Source organism: Artibeus jamaicensis, unplaced genomic scaffold (assembly GCF_021234435.1).
Source record: "Artibeus jamaicensis isolate MK-2021 breed Jamaican fruit bat unplaced genomic scaffold, CSHL_Jam_final scaffold_1964, whole genome shotgun sequence".
In the NCBI taxonomy this organism is placed as follows: Eukaryota; Metazoa; Chordata; class Mammalia; order Chiroptera; family Phyllostomidae; genus Artibeus; species Artibeus jamaicensis.
This window is the reverse complement of record NW_026522030.1, coordinates 72,819,928-72,842,032: the sequence shown is the minus strand read 5'-3', so window position 1 is coordinate 72,842,032 and position 22,105 is coordinate 72,819,928. Positions and strand designations below refer to the sequence as shown.

At 38.1% G+C, this 22,105-nt stretch overlaps 1 protein-coding gene across 1 annotated transcript in view; it reads right to left on the bottom strand.

Annotated features, from left to right (window-relative positions):
• The window catches only part of FAM240B (family with sequence similarity 240 member B), a 42,506-nt gene extending 21,640 nt beyond the window's left edge, over positions 1-20,866 (bottom strand). The window contains exon 1 of the mRNA XM_037128700.2: positions 20,771-20,866. The gene's annotated coding sequence lies outside the window, so the exon portion shown is untranslated. The remainder of the gene's footprint in view (positions 1-20,770) is intronic.
• Between the last annotated feature and the right edge of the window lie 1,239 nt (positions 20,867-22,105).

The following is a 22,105-nucleotide window of genomic DNA, read 5'->3' as shown; positions in this document are numbered from 1 at the left end:
TTGCTGAGGTGTTTCCTGGGTTTGCGTGACTTTTTCTCTCATCAAATTAGGGAAGTTTTCCATCATTACTTTTTCAAACAGGTTTTGTATCTGTTGTTGTTCTTCTTCTCCTTCTAGGACCCCTGTTATACAGATATTATTTTGTTTCATGTTGTCCTGCAGTTCTATTAACACCTTTTCACTCTTTTTTAGTCTTTTTTTCTTTTCTTGCTCTTTCTGGCTGTTTTTTTCTACCTTGTCATCCAGTTCACTGATTCAATCCTCTGCTTCATCTAAGCTGATTTTGAGTCCTTCTACTGTGTTCTTCAATTCAGAAATTGTAATCTTAATTTCCTTTTGGCTCTTGTCGATAGTATCTATTTTCTTTTCCATGTTGATATAGTTTATAGGGAACCATTCCATGTGGTGTGGGGAATGTAGCCCAGCCCCACTTGGAAAAGCCAGTGCAGAGCAAGGTCTGGCACACAGTACCCACACCCACAGATACACAGATAGGTTTTTCCTTGAGGAATCAGGCCTGCATTGTACCTAGGCTGCTATGAGACTTGCTTTTGCTAAAATTCTCTCATTCTGAGTTAAGGCTGAAAAATGTTTAATGTATATCTCTGAAGCAACTCCCTAAAGTCTGTGCTAAGCCTCTCAAGGATGGAATGTAACCAAATCAATCATTTTTATCGTCCCCTTGCACTTGCAACATTTTTTCTTTTTGGTTATCTGTAAGAAGTAATCACTTAAAGTAAACCTAAAGATAATTAATGAAAACCTTCTTTGATGTAATTTGACTGGAAAGCAATAAAAACCTTTCCAGGCAAGGGTTGAGGCACTCTCCTCTTGAGCTAGTGGCCAAGGCGCTCTCTGTCTCAGAGAGTGGCCATGCCATTTCTTTTTCTCCACAGGACTTCTGCAGTCTGTGTGAATTTGTTCACTACTTTCACAACGCACAGACCCGTGGGCCAGAGTCTTCATCAATAGTTTCCCTGTAGTTTTTGCTAATTCTCATTGATCTCATTGAGCTTCCTTATAACCATTGCTTTGAACTCAATATCTGATAGTTGACTTGTCTTTTTTCATTTAGCATTTTTTCTGAGGCTTCCTCCCTTCCTTTCATTTGGGGATTATTTCTTTGTCTTCCCATTGTTTGTGTGAAATTCTTCTTGTTAGCCTCTGCTTCTTAAATTGATCTGTTTTGACTCTCCGGGTTTGTGGTGTAAATTTCTATGTTAGGAGAGCTGTGAAACTCAGTGGTGCAGTCTCCTTGATCTCCTGAACTTGCTGCTCTTGTGCTGTCATTTATGTTGGCTCTCTGGATGTCTTTGGGTTTTAATTTTGGTTGGGTCTTTCTTTGGTGGGTCCTTCCCTCCAGCTGCTTGACTGAAGGTCCCTCCACCAACCACATATTTTTGCTGTTGTGCTGGTGTGGACAGGTTTTGTCAAGGTGGTTCTTCTGTCTGTCGGAGGTTATGAGGCTTTTCTCTCACTATTGTTCAGTTGTTTGATCTGGTAATTTCTCCACCATTTAGGTGTAATTCCAGATTGGTCCTGGGTGGAGGTTAGTGTGGTTTTCACTCACTCCTCTGCCATCTTCTTTTATTATCTGTTGTTGCCTTCTTGGTGGGTTCTCTCTTTCAGCAGGTATATTGGTGTTCACAAGTAGCTCCCACCTACTCTTGAATGTGATCAGTTGGAGGGAAAAGGCAAAATGGATTAAGACAGAGGGAGTATATTCTATGGAATTTAAAGACCCAACACGGAAAGAAGAGATAGGCTATCCTTTGGATAAGTATAGTGTTAACCATGATATTTTACCCAACTAGCCACTTTTTATAAAAGGTGGAAAAGACATAAAACTCTTGTTAGAGGGGGGAAGGATTGTGAGCTGAATCCAGAAAAGAGAGAGATTATGAGAGGCCAGATTATGAGATATAATGAGAGTAAATTATAGAAAGTAGGCATAATGCATGAGAGACTAGAGTTAACCGCAACAGTGATACAGCTCCAGAAGACAGTGAAATGCGCCAAGATCCAGGAGGGGCGCTGTGCAGTATTTACCATTGTATGGAACAACAATTATTTGCAATAGTACTGGAACAACAATCATATGACAGAAACTATATGATCTGAATAAGAAGAACAGGAAGTATACAACCTAGAGTAGTGTGTTATTGGAACACAAGTGAAGTGAAAGGAAGAACATTAAAATACATCATGAAAGAGAGAACAAGGAAAACCAGTCAAACAATGAAATTAAACACAAATAAAATGAAGAAAACTGAATATAAAAAAGAGAAATAAAAATACTAATAAAATAAAAGAAGTAAAAATAATGAAAAAATAATACAGATAAACAATAACATGCAAGTTCTCTGAAATAGCTAAGTGAAATTTGTCTCAGTTTCTCAGTTGTTGAAGATAGCCTTGTGATTCCTCTTTGGGTCTGTCTCTGGACCTTTCACAGCACTAGGTCTTATTGTCTTACTTGAGGAGAAAAAAAAGAAAGAAAAAAGCCTCCTGCTGACTTTAAACCCAACAAGTATTCCTGAATGCTGCATGCTAAGAGGGGTTGGGCTTCTCTTTTATCCCTTCCTATGGCTGTGAGACAATGGGGGCCAGGTCTGGGCCACCATCTTCACAGTTGCCCAGTGTCCATCCCAGGTCCTCCATGCTCTGCTGGCCCCTACTGCCCATCTGTGCCAGGCTGGCATCTTCAATCCACCAGTTGTACCTTCCTTGAGGTGCTCTAATTAAAGGCAACTTACACACCACCTTCTCCCTCTTTGCTGTCCTAGGTGCAAGGCACTCTCAAAGTCTCTTCAGGATAGTTTAGCACCCCTACTGAGTTAAGGCTTTGTGGGGATTGCTGACTCCCTGAGCTCTGCTGCTCTCCTCTGCTGGAGGCACCTCCTCCTTCTTCTTAGCTATCCAGCCATGCTGTATGGGGACAGGAGCATGGCCATGGTTTCGACAGCAGCAGGGGCAGCCACTATGGTAGAGTTGCCTAAACAGCAACTGAGAGCCTTTTTTTTATGAAATCCTCCTGTTCAAGCTTGCCTTTCTTAACAAGTGCCAAGCCTTTCACACAGTCCAACTTTCCAATGAGACTGGAGACTATCCAGGTCAAGTCCATCATGGCCCAACTCTTCTTTTTTCTCTGGGTGTCACTGGGCTCCCCAGTTGCTTTGCTAATAACCCAACCAGTGTCCATAGTCCCAGAGGGTGAACACCACCCTTGTGCATCTCCCACTTCATCTTTATTCCCCCCAGTAACCTGAAGCATGCAGATCCATCTGGTGGCACTCTGTCCTCTCTATTTGGCAGGGGAATGAGCTGTTGATTTGGCTTTAATCCAAGGATCCTGCAGCATGCACAGCACCTGGCACTGCAGCAGCCCTGGTCCCCAAGCTGTTCCCAGGGACCTTACTGTCCCAATGCAATCTCCTTACCATCTGTTTTTCAATATTCTCTACTATTTTGGCCTCCAACCTTCGTATATGCTAGGATTCCATTGGCTGTTCACTCTGTTCTTCAGAATATTGGCTAGCTCTTCCACCTGTGCACAGGGGTTACTTGAAATATTTTTTTTACATTTGTATGAAAGTCATGATTTTAATTTGTTGAAAAAATTATTCTTTAACAGTTACTTCATAGTTGCATGTGTGTGTAAAATGCATAGTGTGTGCAAATAGCAATTATGCACTCAACAAATGTTATACTCTTTCCACCCTTCCTTACAGAATGACAATAACCTTTAGGGTTTATTGAGCACATAGTGTGAAATAGGCATTTTATCCTCACTACAACTCAGAGATGGGTAACTTTACACACACTGTTGTGATGAGAAAACTGAAAGAATTTGCCCATTGCCTCATAATTGAATATGAAAGAGTGGGAATTTGAACCGATGTCTGTCCATCTTCAAAACAGATGGCTCTTTCCTCTGTAAATTCTCATCACTTTTGAAAATGCTCACACCCCAAACAAGCTTATTTGACATGCATGTGTGTATCCCAGGAAAGCACACATGTTTAATACTCAAAGATGTTTACTCAAACACAGACCACTTCCCAAATCTTAGTTGCTCTGGCAGGCAGGTAGACACAAAGGGCTGCAAAACAGATCCCCCTCTGCCTGTTGCTGAATGCCTACTCAGAGAAGAGCTTTGGCCCTGCCTGGAAATTGGAAAGGACCTGGATGTTCGCTCCCCCCCACAAAGTCTCAGTGATTCCCTTAAACTGGGATTTCCAAGGGCAGCCATAGGATCAGGTAAGAAAGGATTTGAGAAAAGAACATAAATAACACTTCTTTATTATTTTGTATTTATCACATATAACAGTAATTCTATTTTATAGGGTTACAATGTTTTGTAACATATAATAATATATAATATAATACAAAATATAATTTAATATAGAATTACTTATAATATAGAATAACATAGGATATTTTCTTTATATTATATTTATAATAACAGACTGACACCTGCATTAGAGAGGGGGCAAGACCTTCCCATTTGGAGAGATATGTAAATGCTCTGAGTAAGAAGAAACTTCATTCCCTGGAACTGAAAGCAGCTTTAAGTATTCTATAAAGATTAAAAAACACTTTTGGATTGAGCAAAAAGGAAAAAGATTCATGGACACAAACAACAATATGTTGATTGCAGGTGGGAGGGGATAAAAGGGGACTAAATGGCAATAGAAAATGTACAATAAAAAATTTTTTAATAAAATAAAATAATTTTCAAATGATTTTATTTATTTATTTTAGAGAGAGGAAGGGAGGGAGAAATGGAGAGAAACATCAGTGTGGTTGCCTCTTGCTCACCCCCTACTGGGGCCAGGCCTGCAACCCAGGGATATGCCCTGACGGGAATTGAACTGGCAACCCTTTGGTTCACAGGCCAGTACTCAATCCACTGAGCCACACAAGCCAGTGCAAAATAAAATAAAATAATTTTAAAAGTTAAAAAAATTTATTTCTTATTTTTCCTCTTAGACCCATCTTCTATTCATCTGGTCATTCCTGTAACCAGGAGCATGGGGAAGGACATTTGTTGGTTTGGGAAGGGTGAGAATGCCAGCAGATAGGTGTGTGTGGAGAAGGGAGAGAGAATGTCCCAGTCTGCCAGGGATTCCACGGGCAATTCTTACTTATTGTCACACACAGATGCATGAGAGCCATTGTTCTCTCATTTTTCCCATAAAGAAGTTGATTTTTTAAAGTGAAATATACTTGAAATATATGTCATGTAAATTTAAGGTGTGCAACATGTTGATTTGACAAAATTATATATTATAATATGATTGCCAGTGTAGTGATAGTTAGCACCTCTATCACATCACGTAATTATAATTTCATTTTTGTTGTGGAAACAATTAAGATCTAGTCTCCTAGCAAATTTGATGATTATAATACAGTATTGTCCACATTCACTGTACTACGCATTAAGTTTCTAGAAACTATTTTTCTCCTATTTCCCCATTTTCTAGCTCTTGGAAACCATCATTTTACCCTATGTTTTTGAAATTTTGGCCTTTTTAAAATTTTCCCTCTATGTGACATCATGTAGTATTTGTCTTTCCCTGTCTGACTTATCTCATTCAGTGTAAAGTCCTCAAATTCCACCCATGTTGTTGCAAATGGCAGGATTTTCTTCTCATGACTTAATATTATATACACACACACAATCTCACATCTTCTGTGGAGATATATATATATATATATCATCTTCTTTACCCACACATCACTCATTATCAGGAAAATGTAAATCAAAACCACAATGAGATATCACCTCACACCGGTTAGAATAGCTATTATCCAAAAGACAAGAAATAACAAATGGAGAATATGAAGAAAAGGGGACATTTGTGCACTATGTTAGGAATGTAAATTGGTGTAGCCACTGTGGAAAACAGTGTGGAGGTTCCTCAAACAATTAAAAATAAAAAAATTAAAAATAGAATTATTATATGATCCAGCATTTCCACTTCTGGGTATATACCCAAAGAAAACAAAACAGTATTGAAGCGATATCTGCACTCCCATGTTACAATTTCAATTGCATTATTTACAATAGCTAAGATACGTAAACAACTTAAGTGTTTATTAATAAAAAATGGAAAAGAAAATTGATTTTTCAGATGTGAATTGACTGATATCATACAGCTTGAGAGCAGCACAGCTGTCAGAATCCAGAGCCAGTACTGTCTCCACCACACACACAGCCATGGCCTTAGTAAGGAGGAAGTTCAACTTTGCTGACCTCTCCTCCTTGGAGGTGCCCAGAGGTCCTCTTTCCTCTGGCTGATGGACACTGAGGATTTTGTGATGCAGGTCTTTCTCTCTTGAAGAGAGAGACCAGGTCTTATTTTCGTTTTAATAATGTTTTTAATTTTTTTAAAATTATTGTTGTTCAAGTACAGTTGTCTCCATTTTCACCCCACTATACACCCCGCCCATCCCACCCATCCCCTCCTCTCACCCTTGAACCTGCCCCCTTTGGCTTTGTCCTTGTGTCCTTTATACATGTTCCTTGATGGACCTTCCTCTATTTTTCCCCATTAACCTTCTCCCCCTTCTTTCTGGTTACTGTCAATTTGTTCTTTATTTCAATGTTTCTGATTTTATTTTGCTTACTTGTTTGTTTTGTTGATTAGGTTCCACTTGTAGGTTTTTAATATCTTTAAGCTTAGTTATTCTTCATTAAATTAAATTAAATTATTTTCCTCCCAGTTAATTTTCTCATAAAAAAGCTGGCCTGGAAATGACAATGTCCCTTTTGGAGTATGTCAGACACTTGGGAAAGTCTGACTTTAGGTGGAGTAGTAGTGATTTTGTACTTTCTGGGTGAGGGAAGTGGTCAAATCCAGATTCCTTCTATAATCTTGTCACCTGCTCCCTCACAGGTACTCTCTGAACTTCTGTTTGAGTTCTGAGTAGGGAGTGGGACCCGTCCTTCAGCCTGACAGGAAGATACTCTACATCTTCTAAGGCCTGGTTCCCTGATTGTCTTTCCTAGGCTAATGGAGTCAGTACATAGAATTCTAATAAATTCTAAGACACAACATTGAAAGAGTGGTTAACAACTGTATATCAGATTTTATATTTTATTTATATAACTAGAGTATAGGATGAGTGCCCCTCTATAGCAATTAGGTTTTGCATGGATTTAGTTCAAGCTGCAGGGTTATCTAAGGCCACTCATTTTCCTGATGTTTCCTTTATCTATATAAATGCTTTGATCTAGGAGGAAGGTGTTAATGCAGAACTTGCAATGTAACTAGAAAAAAGATAATACATGATTTATTAACACATCCCTTTATTATAAGATGCTCCTAAAAATTTCAAGATCATATTAGGTATTTGGTACTCAGAGAAATAGTTTGGTTAAATAGGTACTCACTGAGATTTTTATCTTCTTTCGAAATTTAGTTTTAACATTTTCTTCTAAAAAGCTTTTTATTTTTATTTTTTTTTAAAAGAGGCTTATTCAGGAACACAGATGGTTCATATCATGACATCATTTCACATTTCACATCCACTCCATTTGATAAAACGGTGTGGTTTGGACATGGAAGGAGATTCTGTAATTGCCTAATTAGGTTAAGGAAATAGCTGAAAAAAGGGTGGTGTTCAAATGAAATCAGGGTGAGCCCAAGGGAAACTAGGCAGCAGGTTTTGAAGAATTTGATGCATTATGGCTCTGCTTCCTGTTTTCTTTGAGGCAGGAAGCAGTTCTAGAGCCTTTTTTTTTCCCCCAACAAGGAGTTTGAATGTGGTGGCTGTGACCTTTGTGAGGACTTAAGGAAGAATCAAGAACTCAGATGCCCTCAGGGGCCACCAGCTATCAGTCACAAAGCAGTGAAGCTACTAGACCTGAGCAACAGGGAACAGTGGGAACCACAGTCACCTGCAGATCACACTCTCTTTCCAGACATCCCATTCAAGAAAGGATCAGACATTGTGCATGCTGAAAAAAAAGTTGGCTTTCAGCTAGTTGCAGTCTGAGGGCATCTTAGTTGCATCTCTTAAAGGATGCATTCTCTATCTACAGATTTGCCCTTCTGTCCTATTCCTTAGCTTTTCTCAAAACCTCTTCTGGTGCTCTCCCTGCAGGGCACCCTGAACAATGTCACTTTCTATCTGCCTCCCTCCATGCTGCCTAGTCTCTCTGAACAGCCGCTTTCTTGCCTCTCTACATAAGCATGTGAAAACCGCTTCCCCCATCCTCCATTGGCCTCACTCATGTTGTCATCCCAGCAGCAACTGGAGTTGGAATTCTACACCAAGACTCACTTCACCCCCTAGGGGACATGTGAACACAGCTGTCCTGCCCGCCAAGCACAACTGCAGTCCCCATCTCACTCACCAACCTGGAAGCTGTGCCCTAATAACCAGGATGGCCAGGGAGCTGAAAAAGATGACAAGATTGTTGCCACTATTGTGACTTTGGTCAATAAACTCTTCTGTGCTCTGAGCCCAAGTTATCTGTGAAGTGAAGATTAAATGTGGCAGTATAGAGGAAAATGCCCAACACACTTCCATTCATTCCCTAAATGTTCATACACAAACAGCAAATGCTTGCTCTCTGGAGCTCATAGTCTGTTGTCCCTTCCCTTACCAGGGAATTACCACTTAAGTTCTCACTGTCATTAGTTTATACATGATATTAAATGCTTTGTTCCTTATTGACTCAGTCCATATTTAAGGTGTATTTATCTCTGTTGTTGGGCTGACAAGACTATAAAGCCTTCAGTCTCAGGGATAAGATGCTTACTTTCTTGTCCAAGTTCCAGTGTTGGACTGTGTACAGAGAAACCTTTAGCAAAAGCTCTTGGTGATGAGTTTCACCCTTACATCATTTAGGATTTATATTTGAGGATCATTGTGTTCAGACCTAGAAACACATTCACTGAATGATGCCCAACATCTTTAAGAAGTGATTATCTTACTAAAGTTGACAGTTGCCACTCTGCTAAAGCCTGGACTCAATCCACCAACCCCTCCCTCCATGTTATTTCACAGTCTAACCACTTGTTTTGCTGGAAACTGCTGAGAAACATGAACTTCAGCATCTACCATTGTGACAACTTGTAAGAACTTCTACAAAAGGACATGCATTCTGATTTAGACAGGCTATACCATCCTCTTCCCCTTTTGTTTTTTACTTGTTTTTCATTTGTGGCTGCTTTTACTGTGCTCATTGTCAGCAGCGTGGTAGTAGCTAGGATCATCTAATTTTTATCCTCAAGAAACATAATTGATAGCAATTTTAGAAAAATACCAAAATAAAGCAAGGAGCAGAAAATAAAAGGTGTCTAGTTTTCCTAAGGGGTATTAATACCCTTATGGATATTAAGAAGTACAGAAGCATGTCTGTATCTGCATGTGCTTCACGCAGAGAAAATTATCTGCATGCTGCATCCAACATTGCCCTGAATAAGAGCAACAAGGTTCTCAATTATTTTCCCCAGTCATTCTTTTAGTGGGGTCAGGAAGAAGGAAAATCACTGTGATCTCCTGTGACACAGATCGGTGGTGCTTTTCTAGTCACAGAAATAAGAATTTTTACAGAATATGCAGATGTGTGAACCAATCAGGTACCCGAAACCTCCAGAATCACTTAAAGATCTTTGAGATCAAATATTATTTTTTACTGAGGAAATTTTCAAAATTAGGTCTTTTCATTCTATTCTTATGCAACTTTTTAAAAATAAACCCAAGTTTAGATTTTTACATTCATTTCTTCTCAATTTCAATTTGCTAATTTCTAAAGGAACCATTTTTAAAAAATATTTTATTTATTTATTTTTAGAGAGGGGGAAGGAAAGGAGAAAGAATGGAAGAGAAACATCAATATTTGATTGACTCTCATGTGTCCCCTACTGGGGACTGGTCTGCAACCCAGGCATGTGCCCTACTGGGAATCTAACTGGTGACCCTTTGCTTCGCAGGCCCATGCTCAATCCACTGAGCCACACCAGCCATGGTTCAATTTGCTAATTTCATCCCATGGTGTATGCATATTGGAGGGAAACAGACTTCTCAGGTGATCTTGTGTGCTTTTGTTGCCATTTTATCTTCTTCTAATCCTGAGATTCTCTAAGAATATAGAATAATTCATTTTTATTGATACTCAGGTAGTTTCATTTTCCTTCATCCTCAATGGCTCAAAACTCATAAGCAGCAAGTTTAAATAACTGTAGTGGGTAGAAGTTCACGAGTGAGTTTTTCTGGATATTTTCATAACACTTAGGAATAGTATCTGCTCCCCCCACCCTTTAAAATATTTATCAGGCCCTGGCTGGTGTAGCTCAGTGGATTGAGCACAGGCTGCTAACCAAAGGGTCACCAGTTCAATTCACAGTCAGGGCACATGCCTGGGTTGCAGGCCAAGTCCCCCAGTGGGGGCCACATAAGAGGCAGCCACACATTGATGTTTCTCTCCCTTTCTCCCTCCCTTCCTGTCTCTCTCTAAAAGTAAATAAATAAAAAAAATTTAAAAGCTGAATGTAAAAAAAATATTTATCAGGTTCACTATACTTATTTTTTGTTTCTCAAATTTTAATAAAAACATGGGTACAGAGAAATGTTTCTCTTCTTTGAGATAGATAATAGGGTAAAATGCATTGATATTAGCAACTGATTCCTTGTCCTGGGGTGACACCAAGGGGTAAAAGTGTGTTCAGATATGAAGCAGTACTGATTTCACTAAGGGTGTTGGGGGAAATTGATAGCTCTGTGCCTAGGGAGTGACTCACCGTTTTAGAAATACAGCACAGTGATTCGCCTTGTTCCTTCTAGTTTATCGGCTACATACCAGAGATAATGAAATGCTCTGCTCCTTCTGCTTCTGTAAGCTGCCTCCTGCTTTTGTGTCAGAAGTAAAGGTCTGAAGGACAGGCCTCCCCCCTGCTCTATCTCGCCCCTGCTCTATAAAATAACTGCTTTCCCTTTGTTCTGTTGCAGGAAAGTGAAGCAACCAGACACCCAGGGTTTCTGGAGTACAAGGTTTATTAATGTGCATGGGCTCAGAGGAGTTAGTCTCCAAATTCTGAGCCCCGAACAAAAGATTCTTGGGGTTTATATAGCTAGCCTTCAGAGTAGTAAGGCAAGAAACAGAAGCAGGAATGCGGAAGTTAGTCCTAGCTACGAGGCCAAAGTAAAGTACAAAGGCTAAATTCAAAGGTCAGTTTTTAACAGCAGGGGTGTTAATCTCAGTCCTAGCTAATGCACCGCTGTTTACTTATCCCAGACAACCCCATCATTCTCCCCAGGGCGCCTGGGGCCTGGGCAAATAAAGGTTAAACAAAGGTTCTTCAAAGCTTCCCATATCAGTTCAAGGCCCAGAATTTGGAAACTGACTCCTGTGCGTAAAATAAACTTCCACTCCGTACACCTGAAAGCAGCTGAGTTGTTTTCTGTAACTAGGAGACAGATAAAACCTTCTGGCATGCCTTCACCTGGTGGGCTGCTGGTCTGTGGTATCTGCTTTATTTTTATGCTCTTTATTGAGTACATACTGAATGTCTGCATTCTTCAAAGTGCTTCAGAACTCACATTCATTTCTCACAACCCTACTCTTCTCCACAGTTGGCAAAGGAAGTACAAAAGGCAAGCCATTGAAAGTGATGGAGTTAAGTATTCAAACCCTGCCCAACAGCAAAACCTGTGCTTATTAGTGTCACACAATGGCCAACCAGCAGAAAAGATGTCCCTCATGGAAAGAGAAGGGTAACTCAAGAAGCATATCTCCTGGTTAAATTTGTTCTGAGCAATGTGAAAATCATTACTTCTTTATTAAGGCTGAACTAATTAACTTTTTTTTCAAGATTATTCTGTGCTTATTACATTAAGACAAAATTCCTTTTCCCCTCTCTAATACCTTTTGTCAGAGGTGCACACTATGATCAGTTTTATGCATGTCATGATAAAGACACACACAAACATATTGCACATAAGGCGCTGACTCCTCCTACACCAGCACTTTGTAAATTGTACCCTCTTCACCATCCTATACAAATGCCCATTTCATCACTGGCAATTCTGCCTCTGCATGTGCCTGGGGACATAGCTATCTCTTCATTTTTTTTTCTCAGATGGTCTTTGTCACCTGCAATAAAAATACCTTAAGGAATAATGGTTTTAGGTCCAGTTGCTAATATGACTACAACTTTTGATGGGTTTTGATAGATTTCTCCCCTCATCCCACCTTTGGGCCCCACTGGAAAGAAATTAAAATGGAGTTTCTTTAAGCATTTGCATTAAAAAAATTTATTGTTGTTCAATTACAGTTGTCCCCATTTCCCCCTCACTACTCTCTTCTGCCCTACCCACCCCCTACCTCCCACATAGAGTCCTCCCCACCCTCCACTGTTGTGTTTGTCCCTGGGTTCTTTATACATGTTCCTTGACCCTTCCCTCCCTCTTCTTTCTCCTGTTATCCCCCTCCCCATCTCTGGTTACTGTCAGTTAGCTCTTTATTTCCATGTCTCTGGTTCTATTTTGTTCACTTGTTTGTTTTATTGATTAGTTTCCACTTATAGGTCAGATCATATATCTCCTTCACAGATGGAAATAGGAGCATTATGTGAAAGTGCTTCTCAGCACTTTTTTAAAAGACATTTTCTTTTTAACCTCTCCTCCAAAATTCAGTCAGGCTATTTCAATTTAAGTCTTGAGTCCCTGTCCACAGTGTTACTTCCAACTAAGATGCTTCAAAGCTATCTCAGATTTTGGTGCAATTTGATATTTCAGTGTTAAGAAAAGGCACAGGGACAATAAAACAGCATTCAGGGCAGTAAGGTGACCTTGGAAAACTTCTATATCATTTCTAAAGCTTACATTTATCATATTAAAAATGGATTTTTCTGTGAATTAAATAAGATTAGTGTATGAAGTGTTTAACATAATCTCTGGCTCATTATTATCATCATTATCATCATCATCATCATCACCATCATCATCTATATTCATAGCAAACTGCATTGAGTATAGTCTTAAATGTTATCTCATTTAATTCTCAGCATATTGTGTTAGTTTTTATTATTCCTGTATTTGTGGATGAAGGAGTGAATCTGTGAACTTAAGTGAGTGTCCCTCAATTTCCGAGGTAACACTGGTAATCTAGTCCAGATCTCCTGACTTCACAGGCCCTGGTCTGTTCACTCATCTGGTACTGACAAGACACCTAAGTAACAGTGAACAATGAATCTTTTTTTGCAGTTGTCAATGAGATCTTGAGAATTACCTCAGTTAGTGATATCAATACATCTGGGAAGTAAGGCATATTATTTCCTCAGTTACCAGATAAGAAGCCAGGCTTAGAAAATTTAAATTCTTGTCAAAATCACAGAACCAGTAAACGCTGGTGCTGAGCTCTGAACCTATGGTGTCTGATTCCAGAGGTCCTGTCATCACCTCCTACAGTTTGAACCACTTTCCTCACTCATTCAGGGGAAAGTTTACCTACCCTAGAAAAAAGTAACTAATTAGTATCTGTCATCAAAAAACATAATTACCCCAAAAGCTCTGCCAGGTCATTGCTTGGACCAACCCACATCCAACTGACACTTTCAGTCCTATGAGCTTGGTCTAGGGGACTTGCTCACTAGATCAGTCAGCACCCTTGTAGAGGACAGGAGCTCTGGGCACCAAGCTTGTGATGAGGATCAATAAGACTATAAATTTCAATCTAGTTACTTGAATGGCTCAAAAATTAAATTTAAAAATGCTTTGTAAGTCAATATTGAATCAGTGTACAAAACTGGAATATGAACAATAGCAGGATTTTATCTACATTAAACTTCCTGAAGTTGATGACTATGCTGTGATAATAGAAGAGAATGACTGTGTTATTAAGACATTCACAATGAAGTATGTTAAGGTGAAGGTTCATGATGAATCAGCTTATTTTCAAATGGTTCATAAAGAATATGAAGGTGATATGTATATTTGGGTGAACAGTATATGAGAAATTTTTATTCTTGTAATGTTTCATAATCTTGAAATTTTTAACATAAAAAATAAAAATTACTTTTCTCTCTTTTCAAGAGAAAAATTGCTATTTACCTTTTTTTTACAGTTATTGCACACACCCCCATCCTCTTATGCAGTCTACAAACCTCTGTAAATAAACCTTGGATACTCTTTATGTTTTAAAATTCTTTGTAGTGAGCATTTTGTAATGCTGACAGTAAGAAAAACTTAAGATGTGGGGGGGGGCATTGCAAAAAGACAAAGGAACAACCTTGAAAGAATTCTTGATAGCCAAAACTGGGCAAAATTTGAGCAGCAAAATAAATAACATTATATTAGTTACAACCCAAAGAATGAATCCAAACTAATATAAATTAATTAAACGAATTCATGAAGGAGAGGAGCAACTATTCTTTTCAGAGCTATTCTGATGAAGAAATGTCAAAGAAATGAAGAGAATAGAAAATCACCATGAGAACATCATAGTCATAATTGCTGTAGGCAAGATCCATTGATCCATAATAAAGTTAGTGGATGAAATTTTAAGGAGAAACAGAATATTTGCTCAGCTTCAAAAATATCCCTCTAAAAATTACTAATTACTGTTGTAGTTATAAATATGACCACAAAATACTTGATTGCTCTCCCTGCCCCCCTTGCAGGTGGGCCTGAATTCCCCTCTCTTTGCATCTGGGATGACCTGGCTACTGATGGGAAAATAATAACTTTACAGAGGAGAAACAGACACCACCTCAACCATGTACTCTAGGTTCACATCACTGGTAATAAGCAATGTTGGTATCACATGTCCCTTGATATGATGTGACAGATGGGCACATTGCCTCTGTGGTGTACTTCCCCTAACTCCACAAACTTCAGTCTGTTCACTAGAAAACTGCCAAAAAATTTAAATTCAAGGACATACTACAAAATACCTGATTAGTACTGATCAAATACATCAGATATGTGTGTGTGTGTGTGTGTGTGTGTGTGTGTGTGTATCCTGGATTAAATCCTAGAACAGAAAAGGACATGAGTGGAAAAATTGAAAGAATATTAATAAACTCTGCAATTAATTTTATTGTGGCAATGTTAATTTCATATTTTTGATCAATGTCCTTGGTTATGTAAGATACTAACATTAGAGAAAATTGAGTGACAGATTTACAAGTTTGTCTACAACTAAAATAATCTCAAAATAAAAAGTAAAACAAGCCTGTATACAAGAACATATACATCTTTCTGACACTATTGACAGTTATGAATTATGGCTCAGTCTTTCACTGAAGAATATTTTCAGTAAACACAGAGATATCCTGTCCTGAAGCCAGCAGCATTATGGAGCTCAGCCTGTGTCATGGAAAGAGCCCTGGACTAGGAGTTAGGAAATCTCTACTTTCCATATGAGCAAGTACTTGAACTAAGTCTCTGTTTTCTCATCTGTAAAATGAAACAATATATTCTTCCACACAATTAATAAGTTTTTCATTTAAAAAAGCTGCTATAGAAAAAGTTTATCACCTGACACACTGTGTTTAATAAAATTATGGGCTGTCTAATTTACAGCCAAAATATTGATTACCTACCAATCGAGGGCCACAGACTCAGAAGCCTGTGGGGGTCCAGATGTATTCAGAAAGCTCTGTGGCAAGTTCTGGAACACATGTCCCACTGTAAGGAAGCACTGTCACTCAACTCTCACTGATTGTTGCCAGTGGAGCAGATATTCAAGTTTTCCAAGAGAAGCTGACATTTTTAATTTTTAAAAATGTTCATCTTATTTTTCAATTGTTGATAATAAATTTAAGACATTTTAAAGCACTGTATGGACCATAAAAACATACATGTTGGCCAGACTTGTCCTTTTTAGTCAGCAGTTTTTTATTTCTACATGGACTAATAGGAAAAACCCCTGAGTTCCCCATGGATCAGGTAGCTCTGCCTTAGATTCCAGGAGAAACACACTAGGACATATAGTGTTAAATAAAACACAGCAAAGCAAAAGCAATCACAGTTTAGCTTCACTCTCCTAGGTCACTGCTAAGCACTGTAGGTTTATATTATTAATGCCCAGGCTGTTTCATTTGATGTCTAGTTACCTAGTTGGAGTTGGAAGTGGGCTGAGAGACCATCCTGCCACACACAGAGGAACACCTGGGTCTGTGTCTCCCACATCCATTGAAACACAGAGCCTCCATGCCTGGCTAGGTTGGAACCAGGAGCCAGGTCTCCATTTTCCTTGATTTTGACCACATACTATTTTTCCTTCAGATAGAGTCTAAACTACAATGGGGCAAGGACCTTACTTCATCTGATGTCCTTCACACAAGGAAAGACATTGCCTGTCTAGTGAACAAAACACCTATGATTCTTTCATGCTGATACCATTCATCTAGTCAGTCAAAGTGGTGCAATAAATTTTGAATTAAAAGTGGTAACTTCTCTAGCAAATTTTATATTCTATTTCTATTAAAAACATATAAGGAATTAATATCAGTAATTTATAAAGAACTTAAAAAACTCAACACCAAAAAAAAACAAACAATCCATTTAGAAAATGAGCAAAGTACCTGAAGAGACAAATCTCCAAAGAAGATATATGGTTGGCCCATAAGCATACAAAAAAATTCTCAACAGTACTAGCCATCAGAGAGATGCAAATTAAAGCCACAATAAGATATCACCTCACAGTCATCAGAATGGCCACCATTAATAAATCAACAAATAACAAGTGCTGGTAAGGATGTGCAGAGAAGGGAATCCTAGTGCACTGTTTGTGGGAATGCAGGCTGGTGTAGCAACTGTGGAAAGCAGTATGGAGTTATCTCAAAAAATTAAAATTGGAACTGCCTTATGACCCAGTGATTCCACTTCTGGGAATTTATCTGAAGAAACCTGAAACACTAATTCAAAAGAATATATGCACACCTATGTTTATTGCAATGTTTATATAATAGCCAAGATTTGGAAGCAGCCCAAGTGTCCATCAGTAGATGAGTGAATAAAAAAGTGGTGGTACATTTACACAAATGGAATACTACTCAGCCATAAAAAAACATCTTATCCTTTGGAAAAGCATGAATGGACCTGTAGAGTATTATGCTAAGTGGAGTAAGCCAGTCAGAGAAAGACAAACACCATATGATTTAACTCATATATGGAATCTAATGAACAAACTGAACTAACAAGCAATAGGGATAGACTCAGAGAGCAGACTGATAGCTGTCATGGTGGGGCTAGGGGTGAAAGGATTGAAAAAATAAAAAGAAAAAACCTCACAGACATGAAAGACAATGTGGTGAATGCTAGGGGGAGGTGGGGAAGAAGGAAGTGGAGCAGTGTATAGGGTGTATAAATGGTGATGAACAGAGACTTGCCTTGGGTTGGTGAACACACTATACAGTGTACAGATGTTTTTTTTGTAGAATTGTGCACCTAAAACCTGCATAATTTTGTTAACCAGTCTCACCTGAATAACTTCAATCAAAAGGAAAAAATTAAAATGTGTGAAAGGTAAGTTGGCTGGTTAAAATAAAAAATTTGTCTAAAATATTGTTTTGCCCCTACCCCTGGCACCCCAAACTTCTAGCCCACTGGCTGTTTGACATTCACTAATCATAATGTTATTTTTTTCTAAACAGAAACGGGTTGTATATTCCTTTTAAAACAATTGGCACTAGCCACAGTCTGATTGTTCCAAAATAATTGTTTCCAGAAACCTTTTTTTCTTTTTAGCTAATTAAATATCTGGAAAGAAGGGTCCTTAATCATCTCTATTTCTTTGTTGAGTAAGAATAAAATCAGGTAGTGGTTGTCCCACATTTCTACTCCACTCTTTATTTGAAGGCTATTTTGATTACAATAACAAGCCAAATTATTCCAATTAATAAAGAGTAATTCCTTAGAGACTCAAGATGTGTGAGGGCAGCTGAGTCTAAGCACAAGTTCAGGAGGACTGTTGTAGTGGGATGGGGGAGGAGTGAGCATGGCTGTCAAAGAGAGTAAACACAGTTGGCACACTTGGCAGTGGTGTTGAGGGAAATAAGACACTTGCAAGCAAAAGTAATGGGACAGAAGAGCATTCACTTTTCTTTTCCTCCCTGAGTACTGTTTTCTTATGGTTGGGATGGTTCATATATTTGGAGATATATATGAAAATTATTGCATGCCATAATTTATTCAATTGTTCTCTTTAGAAAATTCCCCAAATAATTTGGCCAATGGGTTTCAAACTTTTACACTATTAGCAAAGATACCCCTTTAAAACTGTGTTTGACCCTGGCTGGTGTAGCTCAGTGGATTGAGCACGGGCCTGTGAAGCAAAGGGTCGCTGGTTTGATTCCCTGTCAGGGCACATGCCTGGGTTGCAGGCCAGGTCCCCAGTAGGGGACACATGAGAGGCAACAGCACATTGACATTTCTCTCCCACTCTTTCTCCTTCCCTTCCCCTCTCTCTAAAAATAAATAAATAAAATATATTTTTTAAAACCTGTGTTTGAAAAAAATGTAAATGTAGTACATGTACACAGCAAAATATCTCAGAAAGTACTGAAGGATATAAAAAAATAGTAAAAGTCTTCTTCCTCCTCTCTTGTTGCAGCAAGCTACACTTCCAAAAAATGTCCATTGTTAATGCTGTTTTATTTATCTTTCCCTTTTAATGAAAGCATGTGTGTGTGTATATATACAGGATGGGGGAAAAGCTGGTTTATAGTTGTCTGTACAAAAATGATACAATAATTAATTAATACAAGCATAACAGAGTTTTGCATAGTCACAATTGTAAACCTACTTTTGCCCCACCCTATGTATATGTAACATTTCTTTGCAAGTAGTACCATGATATATGTACTGTTCTACATTCTGGTTTTTTCACTTAAGAAAATATCTCCTTACCAGTCCACATGGTTTTTCATTAGCTGCCATTTTTTATGGATATACCATAATACACTTACCCATTCTTACACTGATAGACATTTAAATTAATTCCTGTTTGGGTCTATTACCAAAAAAACAGAGTGAACCATTCATTTTGTTCATATATACAAGTATATGTGCAGCACAAACCCCTAGAAGCATAATCGCAAGTCAAAGGCCATGTGCTGTTAAATATTGAATGTATAATTCCATATCACCCTTTGCAATTATGTCAATGTTGGAATGTTTACTGACTCAGAACATCCTCTACTATAATCGTATTTCTAGTCTTCAATTGGGCAGAAAGTCCAGACTATCAATGTATTTGGCTCTTAGTGAAAAGGCACAAGCACAGCTTCTGGTCTTGTACTCAGGAGAAAGCAACCAAACATGCTACCCCAAGACAGACCCTGAAAATAGTTGGCACTCAAAAATATTTGTCGAATTAGTGAATAAACAAATCATGGCAGTGGCAATGTGCAGACAGTATATATTTTAATCCAGTTATGCTTCAAACATAAATGCATTATTTAAACAAATAAACATTAACCTCAATTTTATTGCATTCTTGTGCTAATGAAAAAAGCACATAGTTTGAGGTAGGTAAAAAGAAATGCTCAAGTTCTAACAATCAATAGATATTCTAAATGACCAATTATAATTTGTTTCTCCTACTTTCTTTGAATAATATTTGGCATATAGTTATTTCAACCATAATATCATTAATCTTAAATATGTGTTTAAAGGTCTTTTATGAATTTCATTCACTTTTTCAGAAAGTTTGTTTTTTAGAATTTGGCAAAGATTCTTCATTTCACTTTCCTCATCTATGAGTTGACATGTCTGGTTTAGTAGAGGCTCATCAAAGTTCTCCCTTGCTCTAATAGGGAAAACATCATCAAATTCAAGAAAAGAGTCTGCCTTCAACATCAGAGGGGCTTTGTATTTTAGTTTTTTCACCTCCACATGAGGATATCTGGTTGCCTTTCCCATATGTGAAGAGCAAATATTAGTAATTAGACAGGCTTTTATCAAAAGGGGGCTGTTTTTTGACAAATAAACAGTTATATTTATCTGCATTCCCCACAGCAAAGGCATTTTTAATAGAGTTTATATCTATTAAGATAATTAGTTTTATTTGCAGTAACATCACTAAGTTGGAAAAGTCATAATTCCAATGGCAATTCTTAAATCTACCTTACTAAACTTACATTTAAAGAGTACTAGAAGTTCCTTTTAGTAAATATTGATTTTATCAAAGAACATTTATTGAAGCTTAACTTTGTGCAAGGCTCATGTACTTATGTCATTTAATATGGGGTTAGATAATGGTCATTTTTGTAAACTAAAACAAAATTAAATTCCAAAGTTTAATTTCTCAAGTTCCAGGTTATTCAGTCAAGTAAAAAACCCAAATTAAAGTTTAACCTTCTTGCATCAGCTTTCAAAGGAGCCTTCATAATTCTGGCATCTGTACTGAATGTTTTCTTGGGACTAAGTTATTCATCAATCAACATAAGGTATATTCTGTGTTTTATTTAATCTTAAGAGAGTCTTATTAAGTGAAATCAACACTAATTTCTTTCTTTTTTTTAACATTTTTATTTCTGTTTTTTCTCCCTACCCCTTACTAATTTCTGTTTTTTTCCCCACACCTTTAACTTGAAATTCATGCATTATTGACAAAGAAATTGGAGAGGAAAAAAACTCCTGGCCTGTCTAAATCTATTCCCAAACCAATGCAAGGTAGGCTGTTCAAAATGAGGAGAAATGAGTCTAAGTGGACAACAAAGGCACAGAAATAAGGAGTTTATCTTAGTTTCTAGCCCCAGATGTGGGCTGTTCCCACTCGTGACAACACAAACTCAGCAGACTATACCTTAAAGATGAATTTGCAGGTGAACTATTATCTTGCTGGGGTGCAAAGAAGGGCAAGTCTCACAGCCCCACTCCTGACTCCTCAGCTCTTACTTGTGAAGGCCACAGGCACTGTCCTGCAGTCTCATTTTTGTAGCCCTTTATATTTGGAGTGGAGGACTTAGAGAAATCCCTTGGCCTTTCAAGGTCATTTGAACCAAATTAGGAGCAGAATCAGACAATATCTTTCCAGGGACATTGCAGCCTTCCCTCGTGGTGAGAGATGCTCTAAACATCTCTTGCTACGCCACCCACCTCAGGATAGGCGACCTTTTTTTTTGGCAGGTCCCATGAATGCTGTGACTTGGCCTGAAACAAGAGAGATGATTTAGAACATGCACTGGATTATACATGTGCCCTATTTGTCTGATACTTGTGAAAAGCCACTATCTTCCCTTCAATGTGCAAAGGGGACTGGAATGGTGGGACAAGTCCCTCTTGGGTGTAATATTACAGGAAGATTTTTAAAGGCATCTTGTTCTTTGGAACTATTAATCCTTGAACAAATCTGGTGATGACATGCATAGTCTGCTTAGTTCTCTCCCAGTTGGAGCAGGAATTGACCTCTGACGAGTGGTTTCCAATAAAATGCATCCAAATGAGATCAACTTCTTGCTTTGGAGTGGCTCTTATCCTATTACCAAGGAGAACATTTTGTTGTTTGGAAAAATATTTAGAATGCTCACTCCTCTGATAACAAAAATAGCTCTGGTTTTCATCAAATCCTTCCACCATGCTACTAAATGCATATCCATTACTTGGTTTACTGGGTTATTAATTTATAACTTTGATTACACATGACAACTCATCTAATATCGATTTTCATGTTTTATCTACTGACATGTTAATATTTAATGTGGAATCTATAAAGGTAATTTAATAAGCTTGTTTACTTTAAACTGTATTCCTGCTTCAATAGTGAAACCAAATTTTACACATGAAATTTGTATTTTTTAAAAAGAGAAAGGAGTTAATTCTGAAACCATTGTGCAGAGTACATCTCATAACAAAAGCAACAATTTAGAGAGAAAACACAATTAAAAAATGTTTCCAAGGAGTACCTTGAAATCACAGAAGTGAAGTTTCATATACAGTGTATATATTCTGCTTAAGAAAGTGCAGTAAAACCATAGCTGGAAGATGAAAGATCACTAGATGATAGTTTTTCTTCCCCTCTATTTCTCTCCCTTCTCCTTTCCTTTTTTCCTTTCCTTCCAGCCTCTCTTTTCCCCCCTCTCTCCTTTCCCCTCTCTGTGCATCTCCCTGTAGCTCCCTCTCCTTCTCTTCTCTCTTTCCT